The sequence below is a fragment of the Dendropsophus ebraccatus genome, chromosome 8 (genome assembly GCF_027789765.1).
Source record: "Dendropsophus ebraccatus isolate aDenEbr1 chromosome 8, aDenEbr1.pat, whole genome shotgun sequence".
NCBI classification, from domain to species: domain Eukaryota; kingdom Metazoa; phylum Chordata; class Amphibia; order Anura; family Hylidae; genus Dendropsophus; species Dendropsophus ebraccatus.
This window is the reverse complement of record NC_091461.1, coordinates 66,026,092-66,046,405: the sequence shown is the minus strand read 5'-3', so window position 1 is coordinate 66,046,405 and position 20,314 is coordinate 66,026,092. Positions and strand designations below refer to the sequence as shown.

At 43.3% G+C, this 20,314-nt stretch overlaps 1 protein-coding gene across 2 annotated transcripts in view; it reads right to left on the bottom strand.

The window, feature by feature from the left end:
* The window catches only part of SYNPO2L (synaptopodin 2 like), a 61,003-nt gene that overhangs the window by 8,430 nt on the left and 32,259 nt on the right, over positions 1 to 20,314 (bottom strand). The gene's annotated exons all lie outside the window — the stretch shown is intronic.

Here is a 20,314-nt window from a genome sequence, read left to right as displayed (position 1 = left end):
ATAAGAATTATCTGGAAGTGTAAATACTCTGTACCTGAACTGTTTTAGTCTACATAATATTTTTTTTTGGCATTGGCATTTCCTGACCACCACAATAAAACAAAAAATATCCAGAGAAGTGTTAACATCAAGAACGCAGGTCTCTTCACTTTACATACACTTGTCCTACAAAGCTCTTCAAATTGTCAAGCTGATCACTTAACACTGACACAGACACATTACACAGAACAGGTCATGCCAAATCACTGAGAAATAAACAAGAAGTCCTTTAAAGTGATATTAAAGGATATAATATTCCCTCTAGACATAGGCAATGTAGACACAAATAATAAGTAAACATGAAAATGTATGATATTAGTTACTTGTAGATGTGAATTACCTGCATAGAGATTATCTGTGCTGTGGTAGGAAGATACCGGTGAATCAGGCATGACACATGTACCATTAGAGTCACAATGTTCCATAAAGAGACGACAAGGGACAAATGCACTCCAAGCTGGAGCCAAACCAAAGTAGGAAAATCTCTCCAGCTCTCCGCTGCCCTTTCTACAAGCCTTTTTAAGTCCCCACTTTTGTCTCCCCTGGCATAGCTGCTGGATTCACTGGCTCTCAGAGGCCGATGAGATCATAGAGTCTATTTTTATGTGCCCAGGCTTATCACTGGACCAGGCTATGGACATTATCACCTGTCACTTCAGCTATGTTCCTTTGCCTGTGGTTGAGTAAGAAAGAAATATTTTCAGCCAGCCACAATTTTTCATAACCCCCTCTTTACATAGAGTGTGAAACAATGATATGTATTCCAGTCTGGAAACATGAGGTCAATGCACTTAAAATACCTTTCTTATCCATAAAGATCCCCATAGAAATATAGAAAATAGAAAACAGAAGATCCCAATCCCAAAATCAATATCCCTCGTGGCTCTCTCAAACATGTCAGAAAGAACCTTTAAAGAATAAAGTTACCATTCTAAGGGCACAATGAGAGTTGTATATTGGTATTAGACGATAAATGCATTTAGTTATACAAATAGATAAATGTAGAATACTATAGACAACAAACTGCAAAAGAAACGCGTTGGGCTATGTTTTCACACCATCTTTTTTTGCCATTTGAGGACAAATAATAGCCTTTATTGCATAACTGACGGTATTAGGACAATCATGGCTGTCATTATAAAATAATGGCTGTTATTTGGCCTCAAATTTCCGGCCACCCTAAAGGACAGCCGTCTAATGGTCAAAAAAAGATGTAGTGGGAAATTGCAACACCGGCCGTGATTATTTGAAAATTTACATTGCACTGAAGCCAATAGAATCCTGACCGGAGTGTATATAGTATAGTATACACTCCGGCTGGGCCTCCAAGTGGCTGCAGCGAAAACTGACAGTTCACACAATGTAGAGTGCGGCTCAAGCTGCACTTTACATTGTATGCTATGAGTAATTAGGATGGAGATGAACCAGAATGTGGCTGCATCCCAATTCTAAAGAAATGAAGTTCATCTGGCCGGTTTTGCTGTAGTAGTAGTACACCAAATTGCCTAATTTACATATTAATTGAACTGAATATTCAACTAAAATGCTGGCTGCTGGAGAGGATGATGGCAGGGGGACACTGAGGGACACAGGGCACTGGAGGTACACTGAGCATCCCCCTGCCAACACCCTCTCCAGCAGCCACAGCCCGCACAGCTCTGGGAGTCGGGTCGTGTCATCACCATTTTATCCAGCCTTGATGCAGTAGTAAGTGCAGGGAAAAAAAGCACTTTAAAAGTATTTCCCGTTAAAAGTGTCTATTGGTGATTTGTATAACTTTTGGGGGCAATACAATACTTTAATAAAAATTTTCCCCAGACTTCTCCTTTAACACCTAAACCACCCTAGAAAGCACAGCGTATTCTCATTAACCCTTGTCAGCATGTTCTCTTACATGCTTGGCTTCCTATTCCTCAGAATGTATATTTTCTAAATACAAAAATTGGTGGCCTATAAATTTGCCTGTTGAAACCCTCAGAAATTATACAGGCATCCCTTAAAGTAACAAGTTCTGACCAACCACCAGGTACATAATATTTGGATAATAATATTTTGCATGGTCCATCAGACTTAAAAGGGCTACTCTGGCACTGTAAAACGTTTTATATAATGCTGAACTTATACACATAATATCCAACTTATATACAACATAATGAACATCTTATTCTTACGTCACTGTGCCCCCTTTGTGTCTACTGCCATTTCTGAGATGAGCTCTTCTTAGCAATGGCAGCCCGCTCGGTCATGTGTATGTGTGTGTGTGTGCTATGGCGTGCCCCCACACCCACAGTGACCCCTCTATATCACTATGTGTGACTTCTCTATATCACTACTGTATGTGATTTGATTTTTAGACAGTGGATTTTCCATTGGTGACACTAAAGGAACCTTAACAGGAGAGAACATAGAAAAAGCACATATGGAATGTACAACAGATGACTCTTCATTTTCTGTCATAAAGCTTTAAGTGGTGCTATAGCTATCAAGTTGCAAAATAATTATTATGTCACATATTCTTACCCTTCTGGTGATAAATATATTATTGCTTGGATCATGGTGTTAATTCGCAGGACTTAAAGAAACTGCTTTATGTGCAGCAAAATCACCTGTTCCCACATTCCACCGTCCTCTGTGACCATGTGTGACAACTGCTTATCATTATATCTGACTAAATGTAAAATTAGAAGAGACTTATGGTAATGCCTTTAGAAATGCACAGAGCCACATAACGTGAATGGGAGCTGAGTTGCAGTTACAGGTCACTACCACTACACAATGAATGGAGACAAACTGCTTTCGGTGCTGTGCAATTTGTGCTGAGCAGATGCTAAATAGCAGAAAGCATGTCAGTAACCCGCTGATCAGTGGCTGATAAGCTATCTTGTGGATAATATTGTCAATTTTGGCCAGAAAACAAATTTAATGGCTCAACATGGACACGTGGGGTCCTCCAGGGAAATACTCTTTGTGACTTTGCTAGTTGCTGGAGGTTACAGATAAGAGACATCCTCTAGTATCTCTTAGCCTGTGTTCACACAGTCAAGCCTGGTCCGCACATCCATAGACCTTTCCATAGCCATGGACCCACAGCTACTGATAGGACAATGAGCAATAGTTACAGCTCAGCTGACCAACATAACCTGTGCTAATAACTAAGGTTACAGATGCCAGATGATCAAATATACTATATATATTGAATACATAATGAAACATTAATCACATATGTTAGGAAAATATCACAGAAATATCACAGAAATGTTCAGTACTTGAGGAAGTCCAAGGGCTTGTCAAGGATTAGAAAATTGTGGCTGCTTTCTTACAGAAACAATGCCATCCTTGTCCATGCAGTCACATATCTGTGGTATTGTAGCTCTGACTGAGCTTCATTACCAGATACAATGGGCCATGGTTCAATACTATACACCATGGGTCTTTAAACTGCCTCTCCATAAATCCTGAGCGCACGGAGGGAAACCTACGCAAGCTCTAAGCACAAAATCATAAATTAAGTGGAGCTAGAGTTCGTGCCCCCCGTTCCGCCCCTTCGAACCCCTTTCCCACCCCCCTGGCGCAAGTGGCGTAAACTGGGCTGGTGCAAAAATTTTATTTGCAAAACAGGCTTTTGCAAATATAATCATTCAAATCTACCTGTTTTACGTTGAAAAATAGAACATTTTAAGTTGATAAATCCCCCCATAGTGCTGTTTCTGTTTAATTCTGATAACCCCTGTAAAGTAATAATTGGTCAATTTATTTAATAAAGCATACCTATCATTATGCAGCTTTCCTGATCAGCGTGCAGTCACTTCTGCCGCCATAAGTAATCATGGATACATCAACACTGGGGGGAGTTCTGTGCAAGCGAGCCTTATTCTAGATCAATAGGGCGCATGCACCAAACTCTTCTCTCATGGACATATCCATGGTAACACAATCTTCCGGTGGCAGGAGCGACTGTACACCTATCAAGAAACACTGCAAAATGACAAGTTTGCTTGTTCTCACAAGTAACTAATTTTCTGATTTAAAAAAAAAAATGAATGCAAAGTAGTGGACATACTACATTGTATAGCATAGGAGCTCCTGCTATAGTCCCTTGAAGATCTAAATGTATGGCTATCAGCCAACTGCAGTATACATAAGAGCAGCATGCAGGCCTTTGGGATTTTGAAAAAGTCCTTGCTAGTGTTCTGTGTGTGTTCAAGATTATAACTCAATACACAAACTGTTTATATGAAAACACAACATAAAGGAATATAAATTCTAAAACCTATAGAAGAGCCTTGTAGCCATGTATTAAAAAGTTAAATCTTACAATCTGAGTTAAAAAAAAAAAAAAAAAAGTTAAATCTTACAATCCTAACGCTTACATTTTTTTTTATTTACATTAAGCCTGAGTTACCTTGTCTAAATGAAATTAAGACAGAATTGTAATTTTTTTTTTATCTAAGAGTTCATAATTTTTCCCATAATTTAATGTTTTACCTCAAATTTGTTATCTCAAATCTGACATGTTTAGTTATTATTAGACTTGATAAGAATTGTGCAAAATGTTTAAAGGGTTTGTTTTACCAAATACAGCATAGGGAAAGGAATTGTCTTGATGAGACAACTCCTTAAAGTTTATTTGAACAATTGAAATTCATCAGCATACTTACCGAACAAAGACTCGAGGATTCTGTTGACGTATCTTTTATGAAGTATAAAGTTCTAAGGTCTTATGATTAAACTCTGCCTCAGTTAAACCCCTCCTAAAGTATTTAGCTGGCTGGTGAAATGCTGGCAGCACTCCTGTTTTGGCATCTGTCCAGATGTATGAGAGGTGACGTTTTCATTTATAAAGGTAGGAAAGTTCCCTTTTATGACTGGTACTGGCCGTATTATTGTGAAGCCTATAATCTTTCAGCTGTCTCTTCATAACTCTTATATTTCTTACCAGATAGTTATTAATACGTCTGTGATTGTGTATTAAACAATAGCAGCGTTATCATAAAACATTCCATTATAACTGATGCCTGCTGTATCACTGCACCAATGAATGGAAGAATGCAAGGGACTTGATTCCAGTAGCACATCCCAGTGAGTGGCCATGGCTGCTGCCGACAATCACATCCAATTACTATACTAGGGGGCACAACCTAGGGAACCTCCTGGAGTTTAATAGTATTGCTATTCATGTTTTCCCTGACCTTTCATAAAACGTAGGGGCAGGAGACCTCAGTCATTGATTGATCGAACAGGCAATTGCTCAGTCGGGCTGTAATGTTGTAGCTAAAAGAGCAGGGTACGTAATGTACCCGTATTTCAGCTGAAAATGACAGCCGGTGGCCGTCAACAGGACTCGGGGGCGTTGCTAGGGCACGGGGAGGTGTAAATATATATTGTTTATTAAGGTTCTGTACCCCCCTGCCTACCTTGCTGTTTATTTTCATGGGACTTCCTATTTCATATTTGTATTTACTGTGGGTCTATCATTTGGTCTTCATATGCTGTGGAGCAGTTTCTTCTCACATTATCATTTTCTCACCCATTCAATCTCATAATGGGGCACATGGGCACAGGTTTTCTTTATGAAATAACCCTAAAACTAAACAAATGGGGTGTCATCTATATATTGGTCACTGTAAGGATATGGCCTACCTCACATTCTTTGAATTATTTTTGAAAGTGTGTAAGGAGAAAGAATAATGCTTATCAGCTAGCATGTATTAGCAGGAAGTGGCACTATACACTTCAAACAGCTTTACCCCTACTGGGCTTCTGAATGAAGGCACACAGGCATACAAAGAGTTTACATGTTTTCAGGTATAGTAACAGGTAAAATACTAGTTAATGAGGGGATTTATCAACACTGTTGTATCTGTACTCAAATCCTTACAAAATCTCTGCCCTGATGTTCCATGCTGGATTTATTGAGCTCTGAGTAGGGGCCGTATAACATGACCCGATATTTGGGATAAGTGAGCCCTGACCTGCTAGATCCTTAGCAATATCGGTGCAGCCCTTGCTGTATTAAGAAAATAAAGTTTTTCATTTACATGTACCTCTCCACTCTTGGAGGTGACCTTCTAGATTTTTTCCACTGTCAGGAGCCACCACGGAAGCTCCTACAGCCATCTCAGCGGTGACAGGGTGCTCAGCCAATCACTGACCAAGACGGGACAGTGCCACAGCCACTGATTAGCTGGCCTGTCGCTTCAGAGAATGGCTCTAAAGTTTTAGCAGCGGCTGCAAGGATCGGGCAGAAGCTAGAAGAACACCTGGAGCTTGGACAGGTATATATAAAGTATATTATTTGTCTTACACATTCATCAGTCATGCATCGCTATTACACATATCACATGATATTTTTTTAATGTCATCAGCTGATCATTGAAAGACAATCAGCCAATGATTACGACATGGAGAGAGAGGAGCAGCTGCACATCCCACCTATGGCTGATACTAATACCGCTAGGCCTATTTTAAAAACCAACGCCAGGATGTTGGTATATAATTTGATCAAACCACATTGCCCCATGTACCACGTGCAGGTCCACTGGGTCACACGGGTCCCTACGCTAACTCCACACCGTGTCGGTCGGTGACCGCCAACCCTGCGAAGCGTGCACATGAAGGGAAGGGAGGCCATAGAATGCGGTCTCTGACCGAAACGGTGTGGAGTTAGCGTAGGGACCCATGTGAACCAGGGGAACTGCACGTGGTACACGGGGCAATATGGTTTGATCAAATTATATACCAACATCCTGGCGTTGGTTTTTAAAATATGCCTAGCGGCATTAGTATCAGCCATAGGTGGGATGTGCAGCCGCTCCTTTTTCTCCATGTCGTATTTTATAGTTCTGCCTTTTCTGAGCAGTTGGCACTCCCCTTCATAAGACCCACATGACCCAAATTGGCAGGATATACCTGTGCTCACATGTCAGTACCTTATGTCTTTCCCATTCTGTCTGCAGCAGCAGTGGTGAGTGCAATACCATATTCATACTTGTGTTGTTTGGGGCAGCCTTCCCCGCCGGTGGTGCCGGCTGGGTTTTGGTGAGGAATTTTGGGTTTGGTCCTGTGACATTGGGGTTGCAGGGCCATTCCATGGCCTCCCTTCCCTGCATGTGCATGCTTTGCGGGGTTGGCGGTCGCTGACCGACACAGTGTGGAGTTAGCGTATTGACCCGTGTAAACCAGGAGACCTGCACGTGGTACATGGGGCAATATGGTTTGATCAAATTATATACCAACATCCTGGCGTTGGTTTTTAAAATAGGCCTAGCGGCATTAGTTTCAGCCATAGGTGAGATGTGCAGCCGCTCCTTTCTCTCCATGTCGTATCAGCCAATGATTGTTTCTACGGCTGATCTTTGTCTTTATTACACAGGGCAATAATCTGCCAAATCTGTAGATTGCTTCATGTAATAGGGCATTTAATTAGGTGCAGGGGCCATGCCCCCTTGATGCCTTGCCGCGTCCCTCTGCCAGCCCATCAGGCGAACAGTGTGGTGACAAAAGGGCGTAATAGGGTAACAGCAGCATATCATCCACCTCACCAATAAGACTTGTTTTCACCATTTTGGTGACAACGATATACATTTTATTTTTCTGACAAATAAAAGCCTTTTTTTATATTACTAGTGATCTACCACAGAGACAAGAGTATAAGAGATGATTTGCATATCTACTTCCCAGAGTTCCCAGTGGAGAATGAATGGCCAATAAGCCTCCATATGTCTTTAAAACGTTTCCCTCAAGGAGAAATGTGACTTCTTTGTTCCTGTGGCAAATATATTAAGGTCTTAAGGTGCCTATACACTTTCAATCCCGGCCACCCCATACACATGAAGAATCATGGTAACAATGAACAATCAGAGGTAAGCTGCAGCCAGACAGCTCGGACACTGGCATATACATTTGTTTATACTTTTGAAAAACCTAGGGAGAGATTTATCAAAGGGTGTAAAATTTAGACTGGTGCAAACTGGCCAGAGCAACCAATCACAGCTCCTCTTTCCTTTCACCAGAGCTGGAAGCTGAGCTGTGATTGGTTGCTGTGGGCAGTTTGCACCAGTCTAAATTTTACACCCTTTGATAAATCTCCCCAATAGTGATACATTTACATGGGTTTAGGTGATACTGCTTCCCTGCTCAGTCATGATCCCCTCTATGAGCCATAACAGAGAGCTGCTGAGTGAGTTGCTGTGGGTTGCAAAAGTTGCACTCAGATTCTTTTTTTAAAAAGGGTGTTTTTTTGTAAGATAGCCCCTTTAAGCCCTGATTTCTAACAGCATTGACCTAATTAGATTTAGACACATAATGGTTGCTTCACCAAGGCCTGGAATATCAGACAGCTGAGAGCAGCTGAACATGCTTTTCTAGGAACTGATCTCATACACAAGTCTTCCCTTACTTGCTGGTCAGAAAATAGCTTGCATACATGTGTGCAATGTGGGGAAGGGGTAAATTGTGTTAAAACAGGTTCTTTACTTATACTTTTGATAGAATAAACCATGATGGTGAAACATAACTGGACTGGCAGTCAGACCCTCTCCTCAATCATTATAAAGGCATTAACAACTCACAAGCAGAACATTCCAGCAGTCATTTCAATTTCATACAACAGCTGTGATACTTAATACATCCATTGCTGTTATGGTGTTGATATTAATGCCAAATAATATACATTACTCCAATAGACTCATCGGCAGTAAAGAAGCAATGAAGTAAAATGGTGTAATCAATACAAACATGGTTTCAAATAAAAAAAAGTGACTGTTGACATTATACAAATATAGCCAGAAAATGTAAAAACACTATAGTATAACAGCAAAGCATAAGAGAGATTACATGTACAGTCATGGCCAAAAATTTTGAGAATGACACAAATATTATATTTTTTTACATGATCTGCTGCCCTCTGGTTTTTATGTGTGTTTGTCAGAAGTTTTTATCACATATAGAAATATAATTGCAATCATATTATGTTGACCCTTCTTCTTCAGGACCTCTGCAATTCTCCCTGGCATGCTCTCAATCAACTTCTGGACCAAATCCTGACTTATAGCAGTCCATTCTTGCACAATCAATGCTTGCATTTTGTCAGAATTTGTTGGTTTTTGTTTGTCCACCCATCTCTTGATGATTGACCACAAGTTCTCAATGGGATTAAAGGGAACCAATCACACAAAAATTGGCCATGAAGCTAAGGAAGCGTGCTGCTACAAAAGCCAGCACACTTCCTAACCATCCCCCTGTACCCTCCGTCCCATGAATATTCAGCCCGCAAAGTTAGTTTAATCGTGTCCCGCGCTCTATGCAAATTACCATACAAGTAGTCACGGTGGGGGGGCGGCTGGTCAAGTAGTCATGGTGGGCGGGGGCTTTGTCAAGTATTCACTGGGTCCTGGGCCGGCTCCAGCGCTGTAATCACGCCCCTCTGGGCGTGTTGTAAAGCGGCGCCTGGTGACGTCACTCGGGGGGGGGGGGCGGCATTGCACATCGACCACGGCGACGTCTTTACTAAGCTGCGCATGCGCAGTGCAGCCTGAGAAGATGCTGCTGTACTGCGCTTGCGCGTCGTAGTACAGCAGCGGCTTCACCCACTGTACTGCGCATGCGCAGCTTAGTAAAGACGTCAGCGTGGCCGACGTGCAATGCCGCCCCCCCTGAGTGACGTCACCAGGCGCCGCTTTACAACATGCCCGGAGGGGCGTGATTACAACGCCGGAGCCGGCCCAGGACCCAGTGACTACTTGACAAAGCCCCCGCCCACCGTGACTACTTGACCAGCCGCCCGCCCACCGTGACTACTTGTATGGTAATTTGCATAGAGCGCGGGACATGATTAAACTAACTCTGCGGGCTGAATGTTCATGGGACGGAGGGGACAGGGGAATGGTTAGGAAGCGTGCTGGGTGATGTACCAGCACGTTTCCTTAGCTTTATGGCCAATTTTTGTGTGATTGGTTCCCTTTAAGATCTGGGGAGTTTCCAGGCCATGGACCCAAAATCTCTATGTTTTGTTCCCTAAGCCATTTAGTTATCACCTTTACTTTATGGCAAGGCGCTCCATCATGCCTGAAAAGGCATTGTTGATCGCCAAACGGTTGGACGGTTGGGAGAAGTTGCTCTTGGAGGACATTCTGGTACCATTCTTTATTCATGGCTGTCTTTTTAGGCAAGACTATGAGAGAGACGATTCCCTTGGCTGAGAATTGAAGGAATGGTTTCAGGATGCTTTACAGTTGGCATCAGACAAGACTGGTGGTAGCGCTCACCTCGTCTTCTCCGAATAAGCTGTTTTCCAGATGTGCCAAACAATCGGAAAGGGGATTCATCAGAGAAAATGACTTTACCACAGTCCTCAGCAGTCCACTGCCTGTACCTTTTGCAGAATATCAGTCTGTCCCTGATGTTTTTTCTGGAGAGAAATGGCTTCTTTGCTTCCCTCCTTGAGACCAGGCCTTGCTCCAAGAGTCTCCGCCTCACAGTGCGTGCAGATGCACTCACACCTGCCTGCTGCCATTCCTGAGCAAGCTCTGCACTGCTGGTAGCCCGATCCCGCATCTGAAACACTTTTAAGAGACGGTCCTGGTGCTTGCTGGTCTTTCTTGGGCGGCCTGGAGCCTTTTTGGCAACAATGGAACCCTCTCCTTGAAGTTCTTGATGATGCAATAGATTGTTAACTGAGGTGTAATCTTTCTAGCTGCGATACTCTTATCTGTTAGGCCATTTTTGTGCAGTGCAATGATGACTGCACGTGTTTCTTTAGAGATAACCATGGTTAACAGAAGAGAAACAATGATGCCAAGCACCAGCCTCCTTTTAAAGTGTCCAGTGGTGTCATTCTTACTTAATCATGACAGATTGATCTCCAGCCCTGTCCTCATCAACACCCACACCTGTGTTAATGGAGCAATCACTGAAACAATGTTAGCTGGTCCTTTTAAGGCAGGGCTGCAATGATGTTGAAATGTGTTTTGGGGAATAAAGTTCATTTGCTAGGCAAATATTGACTTTGCAAGTAATTGCTGTTAAGCTGATCACTCTTTATAACACTCTAGAGTATATGCAAATTGCCATTTTAAAAACTGAAGCAGTAGAGTTTGTAAATATATATATATATATATATATATATATATATATAAAATATTTGTATCATTCTCAAAACTTTTGGCCATGACTGTATGTATGAAGATGCAATTTAGCTTCAGTTTGCAGACTAGAAGTTGTATACTACTCTATTCCATACCAAACAATGTAGGCCAATGCATAGGGGCCTGGCACACGATAAAAGGAAACTCTCTTGGCATACACAAGCTCAATGGTGTCTTATGCATATACAGTATTTAAGCATAATGTGAACAAACCTTAAAAAATTAAAGTTTGTGGAAATAAAAATATTCAGTTCTGGTGGGGGGAACATAAAAAGGAACCTAAACTTACCTGTCCCCATGCCCTTGCAGTGCTGCGTCACAATCCCAGACCCCAGCAGGGATTCTCCATCTCTCCCTCTCGGCTGACCCATCAGTAACTATGGCAGTACATCGCTGCAGTCACTCACTAGCTGAGCAGGCTATGCATCCGTGCGTGCCCGCATAAGAACTCCCCCTTACACACTATGGAGCGTGCGTCCGGAGCCGCTCTGTCCATAGTAAGCAGTGACAGGGTTTTGTGCGTCTGCTATTCACTGAACTGACATGTCAGTTTTCTATGGCGCAGCTAGGGATCCCGGCCGGAGTGTATACTATGTGCATACACTCCGGCCGGGATTCCCTCAGCCTGCAGCACTACGTAAGTACCTTAGGAATCACGGCCATGATTTCTGCAGAACTTGCGTAGTGTGAACATAGCCTAAGGGTGCGTTCACAGGTACAGTATCTGCAGCAGATTTGAAGGCGTAGATTTGAATTTGCAGATTCAAAGCAAATAAAATCTGCTACAGACCTGCTGCAGATACTGTACATGTAAACGGACCCTATGGTTATGTTCACACAGCGTATATTTTCGTAAAAGTACGGCTGTTGTTGCAATCGACCAACAAAACACAGTTATCACTGAACTCAAGGAGAACAGTGAAAAAAATTCCAATGAAGTACTCAATCAAGAGTCTCCACTGATGCTCCCAAAAATTTAAATATGCAAAACAGGAGTCCGTGGAGCCTCGGTTGCGAGTCTCAAAACACGGGATAGCCAGATATCTCTAGCCTGTTGCCACGGGGTGCCTCCATGATAGGGAGAGCACCACACCACCCTGATAAATAGCCCCTTAAGTCCCACTCGGTTGCGAGTATTGGAACATAAATAGGGAAACACCAGGGTGGCCCCTTTTTCTCAATGTCTAACTCAAGGTGCAAGTATTGCGATCATGACAAGGGCTTGCCAAGGCAGGCTTCCATCCACAGACAGCCGTTTCGGGGTTTTTGCCCCTCGTCAGTGTGGAGTAGGATTCTGGCTAGTTGGGGCAATAGCAAATCGACCAACAAAACACAGTTATCACTGAACTTAAGGAGAACAGTGAAAAAAATTCCAATGAAGTACTCAATCAAGAGTCTCCACTGATGCCCCCAAAAATTAAAATTTTTTTCACTGTTCTCCTTAAGTTCAGTGATAACTGTGTTTTGTTGGTCGATTTGCTATTGCCCCAACTAGCCAGAATCCTACTCCACACTGACGAGGGGCAAAAACCCCGAAACGGCTGTCTGTGGATGGAAGCCTGCCTTGGCAAGCCCTTGTCATGATCGCAATACTCGCACCTTGAGTTAGACATTGACAAAAAGGGGCCACCCTGGTGTTTCCCTATTTATGTTCCAATACTCGCAACCGAGTGGGACTTAAGGGGCTACTTATCAGGGTGGTGTGGTGCTCTCCCTATCATGGAGGCACCCCGTGGCAACAGGCTAGAGATATCTGGCTATCCCGTGTTTTGAGACTCGCAACCGAGGCTCCACGGACTCCTGTTTTGCATATTTAAATTTTTGGGGGCATCAGTGGAGACTCTTGATTGAGTACTTCATTGGAATTTTTTTCACTGTTCTCCTTGAGTTCAGTGATAACTGTGTTTTGTTGGTCGATTTGCTATTGCCCCAACTAGCCAGAATCCTACTCCACACTGACGAGGGGCAAAAACCCCGAAACGGCTGTCTGTGGATGGAAGCCTGCCTTGGCAAGCCCTTGTCATGATCGCAATACTCGCACCTTCAGTTAGACATTGACAAAAAGGGGCCACCCTGGTGTTTCCCTATTTATGTTCCAATACTCGCAACCGAGTGGGACTTAAGGGGCTATTTATCAGGGTGGTGTGGTGCTCTCCCTATCATGGAGGCACCCCGTGGCAACAGGCTAGAGATATCTGGCTATCCCGTGTTTTGAGACTCGCAACCGAGGCTCCACGGACTCCTGTTTTGCACTGTTGCACTGTAATCGGCAACAACGGCCGTACTTTGTGTGAAAACATACGTTGCCTTACTTTCTATGGGATCCCAGCCGGAGCCTATACACATTGGAGGAGATTTATCAAAGGGTGTAAAATTTAGACTGGTGCAAACTGCCCACAGCAACCAATCACAGCTCAGCTTCCAGCTCTGGTGAAAGGAAAGAGGAGCTGTGATTGGTTGATGTGGGCAGTTTGCACCAGTGTAAATTTTACACCCTTTGATAATTCTCCCCCATAGTATACGCTCCGACCGGGATCTCCTGCGGCGTCGTAGAAAACTGACATGTCAGTGCACACTATGGAGCGAGCGGCTCCAGCCATACACTCCATAGTGTGCAGTGGGAAGTTCTGATGCGGGCATGCACGGATGCACCCGCATCAGAACACTGCGGCACCGAAGATCATCCGTCCTGTACTGTAGTACCAGCCAGGATGATCTTTTCAGTCTCTTGCTGTGTGTGAACATAAATACTAATAAAGATTGTGTCATCAGAAAAAAAAATCTGTTTAAATCAAGTTTAATTGGACATATTTTTGTTTCTTTGTGTCTTTTATTTTCTTTCTTAAGGGCAAAGTAGCTGATGCATAAGAGGCGGACCTATCACCAGGCCCAGGCCAATAGAGGGGCCCACAAGGCTCAGACTCTAAAGTGTCAGCTCAGCATGGCACATGTCTGTAGTGGGCCCCCAAGGTGGCATCAGCACCCGGGAAGTGCGGGCCCCATGCTCCTGTGGGGGCCCTTTAGTGACTGGATGCTGTGCCTGGTTGGGGCTGGTTCTCCTCTTGTACGCTGCTGCTGACAGCCCCTCCTGTACTCCACTGTCTGGCATATCTTATGTGAGAAGGAGAGGAGAGAGAGAGCATGTGATGACAGCCCCTCCTGTACTCCACTGTCCGGCATACCTTGTGTAAGGAGGAGAGGAGAGAGAGCATATAATGACAGGTCCTGGAGGGGTCCTGCAGGGTTATGGCTGCCAGGGACAGGACTGTAAAGAGGAGCAACAGCAGTAGCTCTGACAGTGAATATTGTCAGTGTGTCTGTCAGGCTGCTGAAAGTTGTAAGATAGAGGGTGGACTGTGTGAGAGAAAGCACAGAGCCCCCACCCCCTCTCTGGTGCTGTAAGTTTTATTGTAAATTTATGCCTTTTAGCCAATATCTGTGCCAACTTCCCCCCCTGCAGCATGCTTGTTTTTCTTTTTCATCTTCCCCCTAAGCAGCCACATACAGTACATGTCTCCCACCTGTGCAGCTACATACAGTACATGTATCCCACCTGTGCAGCCACATACAGTACATGTCTCCCACCTGTGCAGCCACATACACTACATGTCTCCCACCTGTGCAGCCACATACCCAGCATTCTCTGAGAGCTTCATAAGTATAAGGCATTCTGAGAGCTGTAGTTATTGTTATTCAGGCAGCTGTGGTCACAGATACATCAGTACAGGATGGGACCAGGTCAACATGTCGCTTCTGACGCTTTCTTTATTTGGGTGCTCCCCATGATCAGTTCTGTTGGTGGGTCACAGGTACCCCAGTCCCACACTGGGGCCTTCACAGACTACAGTACAGTCCTTTAGTGGGCCATGGCATCTGTGCTATAGGGCCCTCCTGAGAAACCAAGACACATGAACCAGTCACCCGGGCGTACATATGTGTGCCCCATCAAGGCAGAAAGGAGGAGAAACGGGGGGCCCAAACACATTTTTTGCACAGGAGCCCTTAGCAGTCTGTGTCTGCCAGTCTGAGGCCTTCATTTCTGCTTGGCATGAATCACCCTATATCAGTGACCAGCACACTGGTCCCTTACCCACTGAAGGGAGGAAGGAGCGCTATGCATCAGCCACTGTTATTACCAGACAAGCCTCTGGTATTGGTTGCGGTACGTTGTGGGCAGGTGTGTTTAGTTAATACAGAACTGTCCTACACTTTTTGAATGGTACAGTGACAAGCCCATAGGTTATGTCATTAACCTATCATTCATCTAATGTAATGGCACTATAAATAAAAAGAGAAACATGTGGAAATGCCCCCATGATATCGTCATTTACTTAGCACAAAGTTCTGCAGCCAATGACTGACATGTGACTGGCTGCAGCGCCCTGTAGTGAGTATACAAGGATGGCATTGGAGCTCTTATACCATGCTGACTGGAGATGCAAAAGTGGCACTGGGCTGGGATGAATTGTGTTTTTTTTTTTTTTTAATTTGTCCTGATATAGGCCATAAAACACTGTTCCCTAAGGCTACGTTTACACAACGTAAATTTTCTAATAATCACGGCCGTTGTTGCCGATTTGCATTTTTAAGTCCAGTGCAGAAAACGCCGGGCTTAATAAATGTCCCCCTATATGTACACTATAGAAATATATACATCAGCCAGACCACTGGTTTTAGTGCAGAGTGTTAATCGATAACTTACACAATGAGCTTTCAACAATGGAAAGGAAAGAATGGCCATATCAGGACTAGGAGACAAGTTTGCTAAATGAATGTATTTGCATAAATATTTACCTACATTCTCCATCTTTAATTATGTTGAGATGAGAATACTGTTTAAGAAGAACTATATACAGGTGCATGGAAACTTGTAATGGTACGTTTACACGAAACGATAATTGGCCCGATCGTACGATTAACGATGTTGGAGTAACGATTTTTTTTTTCATAACGATCAGCGTTTATACGGTACGATATATCTTACGGAAAATTCGTTTTGCGATCGTTTTGCAATCCTTAAAGGACAACTCCGGCGGGACCCCCCCAAAAAAAAAAAACACAGACACACACAGACACCATACTCACCATCCCTCCGGTGACGATCGCCACTCCATTCGCCCGCCGTCCGCCTCACCGTCACCTGCGTCCGCCGTCCAGCGATGTCTCCTTCTTCCGGGTCCATGAGAGAGAAAAGGCTGCTGGTGCGCATGTGCACCAGCAGCCTTTTCATTGGCTGGAGCGCATCACATGGCTTCCAGCAAGCTCAGCCAATCAGGGCTGAGCAAGCTGGAAGCCATGTGATGCGCTCCAGCCAATGAAAAGGCTGCTGGTGCGCATGTGCACCAGCAGCCTTTTCTCTCCCATTCACTCTCAATGAAGACGCCGAGGAGGAAGAAGACCCGGACCGCCCCCCAGCTCTGACATCACCCGACACCAGAGAAGAGGACCGTGACGACCGTAATAGGTAATGTATATATTCTTTAACTTCCGGGGTGGGGGGTCGGGGGTCGGAAAGTGGGGGAAGGGGGCCAGACCGGGTATTTAACCACATTACAAAGTTATATAACTTTGTAATGTGTGTTAAATAAGCCAAAAAAAATTTTCGCCGGAGTTGTCCTTTAAAGGGGTAGTCCACCCAAATTTTTTTTCTTTCAAATCAACTGCTGCCATGAAGTGACAGAGATTTGTAATTTACTTCTATTAAAAAATCTCAAGCCTTCCAGTACTTATTAGCTGCTGTATGCCCAACAGGAAGTTGTATTATTTCCAGTCTGGAGAGCAGGAGGGGTTTTCTATGGGGATTTGCTCCTGCTTTGGACAGTTCCTGACATGGACAGAGGAGGCAACAGAGAGCACTGGGTCAGACAGGAAAGAAAACACCACTTCCTGCTGGACATACAGCAGCTAATAAGTACTGGAAGACTTAAGATTTTTTAATAGAAGTGAATTACAAATCTCTGGCACTTTATGGCACCAGTTGATTTGAAAGAAATTTTTTTTGGGTGGACTACCCCTTTAAGCCTATCTCACACATTGGTTAAATCGGCGAACGACTGTTCACACGGAATCTGCAAATTTTTTTTGCGAACAACGATTTGATAACATGTTGAAAGATCAAAATGAACGATTTCTCGTTCGTCGTTTGATTGTTCGCTGCGTTTACACGTACGATTATCATTCGAATTTGATCGTTATGACGCAAATTTGCACGATAATCGTTACGTGTAAACGCACCTTGAGAAGCTACAATAAACATGCCATAATTATCATAGTGAATAATCATTCTCTCATGTCCTCATCTATGTAACTGATTGATGGTCATGTCAAGTATATTGTATTGTAGATCCTACATCTCTATTAGCCATCACATGTTGTCGACACACATTCCAATATTAGATTTGTAAAGTATATTTTTATACATTGTCTGTACTACTCTACAATGTACCAATCTATAAATAGCTGATGAGCCCTGTCTCTTTCTATAATCCACTTCTAAGGTATTTACTTCTTCCGGCATCTGGGAACTTCAAGGAATGGCATTCAGAAGATACTTTTAGGTCTGAGCTATACAGACATCATCTCTACATATTTACTTTTCCTTCAGGACTCGGTAGATAGGTGTTTATGTATGCAAATTCCTAACAAATGCAGCATAATAAAGATTGAAGAAGAGTTTCTAATCTGCCAAAGACATCCTATAGATAAAGGGCAGCAAGCTGAACTGAGAAGAAATAGTTCCCCCGCCCCCTGCAAAAAATAAAAAAATTGGAGCAAACTGCAAATTTGCACGGCCAGTGTTCCATTCAATCAAAGGGAAATTTTCCTGTACTCTAGTTAACACTGGAATTATGAATATCCCTCTTATTCTCACTAAACTTACCTCTTTTAGTGTGTCACTGAACCGGACATAGCGTTAGTTTCTATGGTGATTCTCCACTACTCCACTATGGTGACTTCTCCACTACTGGAACTGATAGAGAGAATGATAACTGCCAATAATAGCTCAGGATGGAAAGGCACTCAAGGATATAGACATATATTGCTTCGGCTAGCAGCCTATGCAGGACCCAGCAATTACGGTCAGTGTCAGTGGTTTCTGCTATTTTATATTAAAAACACTTTGGTGGTTCCTATGTGTTTAGCACAGTTTTTTATGGAGCACTATATGGTCCTATTCACAGTTGGGCTATGTTCACACACAGTATAACTACGGCAGTTCTTATACTGGCAAAACACCAGCCGGTGATTCAGAGCTCTCACAGCCGCAGGAACATTATTTTACATGCGGCCCATTCTGGCTGTGCAAGAAAATCAATTAACATTGATTTCCATGCACAGCACAGATGCACGGACTGCCGGAAAAGGTGCATGGACAATTAATAATGTCCCGTGTTCATGCAAAGCGGCCGTTATTAATTGACATGTCAATTCATTTCATGGTTGCACAAACAATGTGAATTGTTTGTTGCAGTGTGAAAACAGAATGGGCGGCATTGCATTGATTTTGATGCAATGCAACCCAGGCTGAAAAGAACGACCGCTGTTTTCATTTATAAAAAAATACTATGTAAGAACATGGCCTTATAGGGAACAACAATGTATACCACAGATAATTATTTATGGTATATATAGCTATTATTGCAGATCATCATAACCATCAAACTAGTCCCACAAAACAATATACTCTCAAAAATGGGACAAACATAGTCACTTTTAGACCAAATTCAGCACACTAAAATGGATGGATCTGATGGAAGCACACTGTGGTATATGTCAGCATAGGTCATTCTCCATAGTTGCCTCCGTATATTCAGGGCCGTATTAACAGCTGCTGCTGCCCTAGGCACTAAACCTGAGGACGCCCCATCTTTACTCACCAATTAGCAGGATTGGTAGGTAATAGCTCCAGGCGTCATATTTAACACCACCACACCAGACCTGAACAATACAACCATACTGTGACTGGATAACACCCCTATTTCAGACCTGACCAATACTACCATACTCCCCACCCCACCCCTTCGAGAAGACACCAGATTCACTGGCAAGTCTGAAAGGGAGGTGGGAGACTAGAAAAATAAAAACAAACAAAAAAGCTGTTTCCTTCCTTCTACTCCCTGGTGCTGCCCCCCTGCAAGGTGCTGCCCTAGGCACCGGACCATGGGTGCCTAGTGGTAAATATGGCCCTGCGTATACTACAAAATATTTAGTGTAAACATACTCTGACTCTTATTAAAACTGAATGTCATGCAGAGTACTTCTAGTGTCCAACCTAAAATAGCTGTAACCGGAAATGTCAGCAAACAGCAATTCTCAATACTCAAAAGACAAATTTTATCAAGTTGACAGATATGGAGTATCAGCTGTAAGTGAGCACTAATGATGGAAGACAGACAAACTAAAAATACAACTTCCTATCTATCTGGCATCCAACTGCTATCTTGAATGTTGTGCTCCAAACATTCTTACACTTTAATTAGTTTCTTGTAACACAGTAAAAGTGGTTGTCCCCTTTATAGTAAAGTTTGTTATGCCTTATAACTGCTTAGAATTGCTCCCGCTGTGCCTTATTGCGATCTTATAGGAAGCTCAGCCCACTTGCTGTGCCATCCTGCCCAACGCTAAAAATGTTTATTCTGACAATAACATGGCCAAGCATGGAGAAGCATGTGACCATACTTGTCTATCAGTGTCCTCCACTAAGTCTGTAAGTGCCCATGGAAAAGAAGTATGGTCACATGCTCCTCCATGCTCAGCCATATTATGGATGGCATTGCCTTCCTGAGTGCAGAACAGTAAGGCAAGAGGGCATGGAGTTTCCTAGAAGTTTACTGCGGGGCACGTTGTAAGTAATTATATGTCATAACATTATTGACGCAGGAAGCTGCAAAATTTTACAACAATGTGGCCAACCCCTTCAAGACCTCATGCAAATGGCAAGGCCAGCATAACAGTCCCCACTGGGGTATGCTATATGAAATCAGATGGTATCAATCTATGGTATAGATCCTTACAACTCAGGTTTTTTGACTCACATGCCAAATTTGTTATGAAATGCCAGCCCGGAATGGTTTCTGTGGGAACAACTATTGATTGTGAAGACTAGTTTTCAAAGATGTAGAAAATGTTAT